The following is an 8,958-nucleotide window of genomic DNA, read 5'->3' on the forward strand; positions in this document are numbered from 1 at the left end:
ATGAGATTGATTATTTGCAGTCAAGGATGGAGAAGCTCTATACAGTCAGCAAACACAAGACCTGGCGCTGACTGTGGCTCAGATCATGAGCTCCTTATTGCAAATTTTAGACTTAAATTGAAGAAAGTAGGGAAAACCAGTAAGCCTTTCAGGTATGACCTAAATCAAATCCCTTATGATTATACAGTGGAGGGGATGAATAGAGTCAAGGAATTAGACCTGGTAGACAGAATGCCTGAAGAACATGGACAGATTTTTTTTTTGTAACATATAGGAGGTGGTGATCAAAACCATCCCAAAGGAAAAGATAGGCAGGAAAGTAAAGAGGTTGAGAAGGTTTTAGAAATAGCTGAGAGAAGAAGAAAAGTGAAAAACAAGAAAGGGAAAAATACACCAAACTGAATGCAGAATTCCAGAAAGTAACAAGGAGAGATAAGAAAGCATTCTTTAGTGAACAATGCAAAGCAATAGAGGAAACCAACCAATAGAATGTGAAAGATGAGATCTCTTCAAGAAAATTGAAAATATCAAGGGAAGATTTCATGCAAAGATGGGCACGATAAAGGACTGAAGGTCTTTTTGTTAAGGACCTAATGAAAGCAGAATAGTTTAAGAAGTTTTGGCAAGGATACACAGAACTGTACAAAAAAGTCTTAATATCCTGGATAACCATGATGATGTGGCCACTCATCCAGAGCCAGACATCCTAGAGTGTGAAGTCAAGTGGGGCTTAGGAAGCATTACTAGGAACAAAGCTAGAGGAAGTGATAGAATTCCAGCTGAGCTATTTCAAATCCTAAAAGATGATGCTGTGAAAGTGCTCCACTCAATATGCCGCAAATTTAGAAAACTCAGCAAAGGCCAAAGACTGGAAAAGTTCAGTTTTCATTCTAACCCCAAAGAAGGGCAGTCCCAAAGAATTTTCACACTACCATGTAATTGGGCTCCTTCCACATAAACAAGGAGTACAGGAGTACATCAAATACAAAAAATGATCAAATAAATAACCTTTGGGCTCTTTAAAAAATAAAATATAATGTCGGACCATGCACCAGTTCTTGTACTGGAGGGAAGATGTTACAAAGGACGTTATTTGGTTAACTGACAAAACTGGAACACGAATTGCAGATTAGATAAAATACTGGATCAACGTTTACTTCACTGTAGTTGATAAATGTACTATGATTATATAAGGGAATATTCTTAGTTGTATATTGAAAGATATAAAGTAAATGATAAAGCATAGGGTAAAATGTTAAATGTTAAAGTAGGTGAATATTAAAAAAAAAGGGTACTGGGTTTTTTGGACACCATTTATATATTTATGTTTGAAATTTTTTTTACTTGTTTATTTTGCTGCATTGGGTCTTAGCTGTGGCATGTGGCACCCATCTTTCCTTACAATGCAGGGGCTCTCTAGTTGTGGCATTCAGGCTGAGTTGCTCTCAAGCATAAGTAAGTGAAGTATCTCAGTCATGTCCGACTCTTTTCGACCCCATGGACAGTAGCCTGCACCAGGCTCCTCCGTCCATGGGATTTTTCTAGGCAAGAGTACTGGAGTGGGTTGCCATTTCCTTCTCCAGGGAATCTTCCCAACCCAGGGATTGAACCCAGGTCTCCCGCATTGTAGACAGACACTTTACTGTCTGAGCCACCAGGGAAGTCCATGAGGGATCTTAATTCCCTCGCCAGGGATGGAACTGGAGTCCCCTGCATGCTTAGGCAGATTGTTAACCACGGTACCACCAGGGAAGTCCCTGCTATTATTTTAAAATAACTTTTTAGAAGAAAAAGCTCATAACAGTTTTATTTAGAGATGCATTTCTGGACACAGTAAAAACCTATGAAAAATCGAGGTCTAGATGAGATTTATTGCACTAACAACAGTAAGAAGTTCAATTTTCACCCTACTGAATTTTGCATCAGAATGGCTTAGCATAACAAAGAGAATGGTTCTAGCAATATTTTTCTTAAATAGAGGTGAAATTCACATGACATGAATTAATGCCTTTAAAGCATACAGTCCTATTCAGCCATAACAAAATATCGAAATAATGCCATTTATAGTAACACAGATGGGCCTGCTGCTGCTGCTGCTAAGTCGCTTCAGTTGTGTCCGACTCTGCAACCCATAGACGGTAGCCCACCAGGCTCCACCGTCACCGGGATTCTCCAGGCAAGAACACTGGAGTGGGTTGCCATTTCCTTCTAGAGATAGTCATATTGAGTGAGGTAAGTCAGACAGAGAGATAGAAATATCATATGATATTCCTTATATGTGGAATCTAAAAAAATACAAATGAACTTATACAAAACAGAAAGAGTTACAGATGTAGAAAATAAGCTTATGGTTACTGGGGGGAAGGGGAAGGGATAAATCAGAAGATTGGGATGGACATATACAAATTAGTATTAATATTTATAAAGTATCTAACTAATAAGACCTCCTGTATAATACAGGAAACTCTACTTAACCCACTGTAATGGTCTATGTGATAAAATAATATAAAAATTTAGGTATCAATAGAAATGGTTCTTGACACAAATTGGAAAAAAAGCATACAGTCCATTGTCATTCAGTACATTCATGATGTTGTTCAACCACTATCTAGCAATAACCTCTCTGCCTTGAAAGATATTTAACATTTGCACTTTAAAATTCTGCACAAATGCTTTTTAAAAACTAAGAGTCAACAGTTAAGAAAAAACAACAGCTCAAATGACAATCTGCTACACTTTCCTTTCTAATTAGCTCCTTATACACACATGTGCAGGCACATGCATATACACACACAAGAATGCTTGAATATTCAACTATCATAGAATGCAGTTTTTCAAGAGATCCTAATTCATTCATTGTTAGCCATCTTGGACCTAGGACTGGCTGCCAATATACAGACAAGTTGAAGCCTCTGACAGCCACTGAGCAAGATGATGACTATAAGATTTGTGTAAGCGAGGTACCTGCCTGCACTTCATTTGTGCCAGTCAATTACTGAAACAAACACTGCAGATTTTACTTAACTTACTCTGAATATCGATGTTCCCCTAGCTCCCAGTGGAAAGATTGTGGGTCATTTCCTTGGTTCAACCTTGTATGTGATCATCGTCATTATTTAGTACAACCAAGTGGGCAAAGCTAAGAAGAGGTGAATTCAGTTCCCACTAAACTGTTTCTTCTCTTTATTGCTTCTGTTTTCCCTGATTTGGGAATCCCTGAAGCTCATGGCATCTGGTCCCATCACTTCATGGGAAATAGATGGGGAAACAGTGGAAACAGTGTCAGACTTTATTTTTTGGGCTCCAAAATCACTGCAGATGGTGACTGCAGCCATGAAATTAAAAGACGCTTACTCCTTGGAAGAAAAGTTATGACCAACCTAGATAGCATATTGAAAAGCAGAGACATTACTTTGCCAACAAGGGTCTGTCTAGTCAAGGCTATGGTTTTTCCTGTGGTCATGTATGGATGTGAGAGTTGGACTGTGAAGAAAGCTGAGCACCGAAGAATTGATGCTTTTGAACTGTGGTGTTGGAGAAGACTCTTGAGAGTCCCTAGGATTGCAAGGAGATCCAACCAGTCCATTCTGAAGGAGATCAGTCCTGGGATTTCTTTGGAAGGAATGATACTAAAGCTGAAACTCCAGTACTTTGGCCACCTCATGTGAAGAGTTGACTCATTGGAAAAGACTCTGATGCTGGGAGGGATTGGGGGCAGGAGGAGAAGGGGACAACAGAGGATGAGATGGCTGGATGGCATCACTGACTCGATGGACATGAGTCTGAGTGAACTCCGGGAGTTGGTGATGGACAGGGAGGCCTGGCGTGCTGCGATTCATGGGGTCACAAAGAGTCGGACACGACTGAGCGACTGAACTGAACTGAAGCTATCTCATTTTCACCTTGCAGTTAGTTCAGTGTTGCCTTCTGGGTGTGCCTGTCTTGAGAAGACTCCACAGGTGGGCCGCCCTCAGTCACTGACCCTAAATCACTCAGTTCTGGGCATGTCTCTGGTTCCTGCTGAAGTTCCTCCAAGTATCTGACCAAGATTTGGTCTCTATTAGAAAACTCATTTCTCCAATTGTTGCCGGCCAAAATCTTGGCTTTCTCTACTCACCAAAGCCAAATAAAAAATACGGAGAGAGAGTTTGGAGGAAATAGAAAGGTGGCTTTAATCCTCAGCTGGAGGAGAGGGGAACACAGTAGGTTTATGCCTCAAGAACTGTGCCCCCCTCCCCATTTCCATGAGGAGTCTTGGTGTCGTCAATCACTAAGCCGTGTCCAACTCTTTGTGGCCCCATGGACTGCAGCATGGTTGGGTTTCCCTGTCCTTCACTATCTCTTGGAGCTTGCTCAAACTCGTGACATTGAGTCAGTGATGCCATCCAACCATCTCATCTTCTGTCATCCCGTTCTCCTTCTGCCCTCCATCTTTCCCAGCATCTGGGTCTTCCAATGAGTCATCTCTTCCCATCAGGTGACCAAAGTGTTGGAGCTTTAGCTTCAGCATCAGGTCCTTTCAATGAATATTCAGGGTTGGTTTCCTCTCTGTATGAGGAGTCTAGGGACTGATATAAGATGAAGGCTCAAAGCCAGGGGTCGGTGATAAGGAGCAAAAGTATTAGGGCCTCATATTCTTCCATTTGCAATGTTTCAAAAACAGTCATTGGCTGGCCTCTGGTAGCCTCTGACAGTCTGGTATCCTGGTAGTTTGATCCATTGTCTTTTGTTTATTGTACTGTGGCCTTCTTTCTGATTTGTAAAAAGAGAAAAGGGGTGGTCTGTGAAGAGAGTGCTGCAAAGGTGAACAACAGCTACAGGTTGTAATTAGCACAGAGTCAAAGGAGAATAGGTGCAAAATGGCTTAAGGGGCAGAACAGACACTTAGTTACAGACAGGCAGAGTCAGGGGGCAGAAAAGCAAACTTAGTTACAGACTACCGATTAGGAACAGTTAAAGTAAAAACTAGGAATGTTTAGGTCTGCTCACTGTTCTCAAGAAAGGGAAAGAAAAACTCATTCCTCTTTTTTCCTTTTCACTGCAACAGTCTCAGTAGTCGTTTAACATTGACATAAAAGCCACTGATATAGGGCAGGAATACACAGAAGAACTATACAAAAAAGATCTTCATGACCAAGATAATCACGATAGTGTGATCACTGACCTAGAGCCAGACATCCTGGAATGTGAAGTCAAGTGGGCCTTAGAAAGCATCACTATGAACAAAGCTAGTGGAGGTGATGGAATTCCAGTTGAGCTATTTCAAATCTTGAAAGATGATGCTGTGAAAGTGCTGCACTCAATATGCCAGCCAATTTGGAAAACTCAGCAGTGGCCACAGGACTGGAAAAGGTCAGTTTTCATTCCAATCCCAAAGAAAGACAATGCCAAAGAATGCTCAAACTACCGCACAATTGCACTCATCTCACACGCTAGTAAAGTAATGCTCAAAATTCTCCAAGCCAGGCTTCAGCAATACGTGAACCGTGAGCTTCCTGATGTTCAAGCTGGTTTTAGAAAAGGCAGAGGAACCAGAGATCAAATTGCCAACATCTGCTGGATTATGGAAAAAGCAAGAGAGTTCCAGAAAAACATCTATTTCTGCTTTATTGACTATGCCAAAGCCTTTGACTGTGTGGATCACAAGAAACTGTGGAAAATTCTGAAAGAGATAGGAATACCAGACCACCTGACCTGCCTCTTGAGAAACCTATATGCAGGCCAGGAAGCAACAGTTAGAACTGGACATGGAACAGACTGGTTCCCAATAGGAAAAGGAGTACGTCAAGGCTGTGTATTGTCACCCTGCTTATTTAACTTCTATGCAGAGTACATCATGAGAAACGCTGGGCTGGAAGAAGCACAAGCTGGAATCAAGATTGCCGGGAGAAATATCAATCACCTCAGATATGCAGATGACACCACCCTATGGCAGAAAGTGAAGAGGAACTCAAAAGCCTCTTGATGAAAGTGAAAGAGGAGAGTGAAAAAGTTGGCTTAAAGCTCAACATTCAGAAAACGAAGATCATGGCATCTGGTCCCATCACTTCATAGGAAATAGATGGGGAAACAGTGGAAACAGTGTCAGACTTTATTTTGGGGGGCTCCAAAATCACTGCAGATGGTGACTGCAGCCATGAAATTAGAAGACGCTTACTCCTTGGAAGAAAAGTTATGACCAACCTAGATAGCATATTGAAAAGCAGAGACATTACTTTGCCAACAAAGTTTCGTCTAGTTAAGGCTATGGTTTTTCCTGTGGTCATGTATGGATGTGAGAGTTGGACTGTGAAGAAAGCTGAGCACTGAAGAATTGATGTTTTTGAACTGTGGTGTTGGAGAAGACTCTTGAGAGTCCCTTGGACTGCAAGGAGATCCCACCAGTCCATTCTGAAGGAGATCAGCCCTGGGATTTCTTTGGAGGGAATGATGCTAAAGCTGAAACTCCAGTACTTTGGCCACCTCATGTGAAGAGTTGACTCATTGGAAAAGACTCTGAGGCTGGGAGGGATTGGGGGCAGGAGGAGAAGGGGATGACAGAGGATGAGATGGCTGGATGGCATCACTGACTCAATGGACGTGAGTCTGAGTGAACTCCGGGAGTTGGTGATGGAGAGGGAGGCCTGGCGTGCTGCGATTCATGGGGTCGCAAAGAGTTGGACACGACTGAACGACTGAACTGAACTGCACTGAACTGAACCCCATTCTGTGAAGTGGTATGAAGAGGAATTGTTGTATTATGTCAGAGGTTCCAGTTTTTCTTTTTTTTTGAGGGTCCAATTTTGAAAAAGAAATGGTTTGGTGAAAGCCCCCAGTGGTGATAGTATCTTCTTCCAGTCTTGCTCTGGACTGAAATGCATTTGTGGCATTATCACAATCTTTATTTTCTAAGGGATGGCTGCTTTCTTTTTTTTTAACTTGAAAATAGTGTGATGCTTGGATAGTGTTGTCAGCCTTCAACTGTTGGTGCTTTTTTGTTGTTCAGTAGCTGAGTTATGTCTCTTTTCGACCCTATGGACTGCAGCACACCAGGCTTCCCTGTCCTTCATCTCCTGGAGATTGCTCAAACTCATGTCCATTGAGTTGGTGATGCCATCCAACCATCTCATCCTCTGTCATCCCCTTCTCCTCCTGCCATCCATCTTTCCCAGCATCAGGGCATTTTCCGATGAGTCAGTCTTTGAATCAGGTGGCCAAAGTATTGGAGCTTCAGCCTCAGCATCAGTCCTGAGAATGAATATTCGTGGTTGATTTCCTTTAGGATTGACTGGTTGATCTCCCTGCTGTCCAAGGGGACTCAAGAGTCTTCTCCAGCACCACAGTTTGAAAGCATCAATTCTTCACCAGTCAGACTTCTTTATGGTCAGACTTCTTTATGGTCAGACTCTCATGTCATCCATCCTCTATGGTCCATCCTGTATGGTCATCCATGACTACTGAAAAAACCATAGCTTTGAATATAGGGCTCTTTGTCTGCAAAGTAATATTTCTGCTTTTTGAGAGCTGCCCAAATAGAGCAATAGGAGAGAGCTGAGTTACTCGAATTGGGTTGCCTTTGAAGACCAGGTACTGCTGGTCTTTTCTCACCACTGTTGTACTATCCTAGACTGGACACACTCCAGGTTTTTTTTTTTTTAAACCAAATCCTGGGGAGCAGGCAATACTGTCCTCTTCCTCCTGAAAGTGGAGACTGGTTTCGGGGAAATGGACACAGGAGGACCTGCCTTCACTTTTCACAAGGTTGTTGCTGCATCCAGTTCTAAACTTTTAGTGGATAGAGGTAGCCAGGGTGCAGCCTTGGCTGGTCTGGCTTCAGGGTAAGGCTATGGAGAAGAAGCAGGCTCCAAGCCTGTGTTTTGGTAAGCTTAGCCACCTTTCCATGAAAATAATTCACTGTCTCTATTGAACAGTCACATCTCACATGTCTTCTTTAACCAGAAATTTGTAGAACCACAGCTCCTCCATTCATTTGGATTGGAAATTAGTTCTCAGACTCCAGCCAGGCAGAAGAGACAGCTAATCATCTTTTGCTTTATCTACTACACATAAATGGGATTAGGATCCTTTTACTGCAAAAGCGTCATCTTCACCTACATGTGGGTTTGTGCGCAGTCGCTTCAGTCCTGTCTGACTCTCTGCGACCCCATGGATTGTAGCCTGCCAGGCTCCTCTGTCCACGGGATTCTCCAGGCAAGAATACTGGAGTGGGTTGCCATGCGAGGATGGAACCCTGCGTCTCTTGTCTCCTGCATTGTCAGGCGGGTTCTTCACCACCAGCGCCACCTGGGACGCCCTTTTTTATAGGTTGAATGTAACCATGGCCTTTTACGATACTACTTATTTTTCAGGTATGCAGTTTTGTAAATTACTTAGATTTATGGACTTCCCTGGTGGCTTATTCGGTAAAGCGTCTGCCTACAGTGTGGAAGACCTGGGTTCGATCTCTGGATCAGGAAGATCCTCTGGAGAAGGAAATGGCAACTCACTTCAGTACTCTTGCCTGGAAAATCCCATGGACGGAGGAGCGTAGTAGGCTACAGTCCATGGGGTCGCAAAGAGTCGGACATGACTGAGCGACTTCACTTCACTTAGTTTTGAAATGTAAAGACTACTTACTGAACTCTACTTGCAAAACGTTTTTACGTTTCCTTGCTACTGTAATGACGCTCACTATTTACGGGACTGTGTCTTTAAAAATACAGTTGCTTAGGAATAAAGCTGAGTCAATTTAAAGAAAGTATTAATTACATAATAACACAGGTAGTTTGCTGATAAAACAAAACTAAAGTCACGGTGGAGGCCGAATTTGGAAAATAGGTTCCGCAGAGATGAAGGAACCGGAGGAAGAGGGCTACGGAAGCCAGGAATGTCAAGAAATTAGAAGAAAAGATGGCCCCGCCTCCCGAAGCGCGGCTCAGTGCGCAGGCGCGGCGGCGCCCCTCTGCGGGTCGCAGTTCT

The sequence above is a fragment of the Bos indicus genome, chromosome 1, assembly GCF_029378745.1.
Source record: "Bos indicus isolate NIAB-ARS_2022 breed Sahiwal x Tharparkar chromosome 1, NIAB-ARS_B.indTharparkar_mat_pri_1.0, whole genome shotgun sequence".
Classification (NCBI taxonomy): domain Eukaryota; kingdom Metazoa; phylum Chordata; class Mammalia; order Artiodactyla; family Bovidae; genus Bos; species Bos indicus.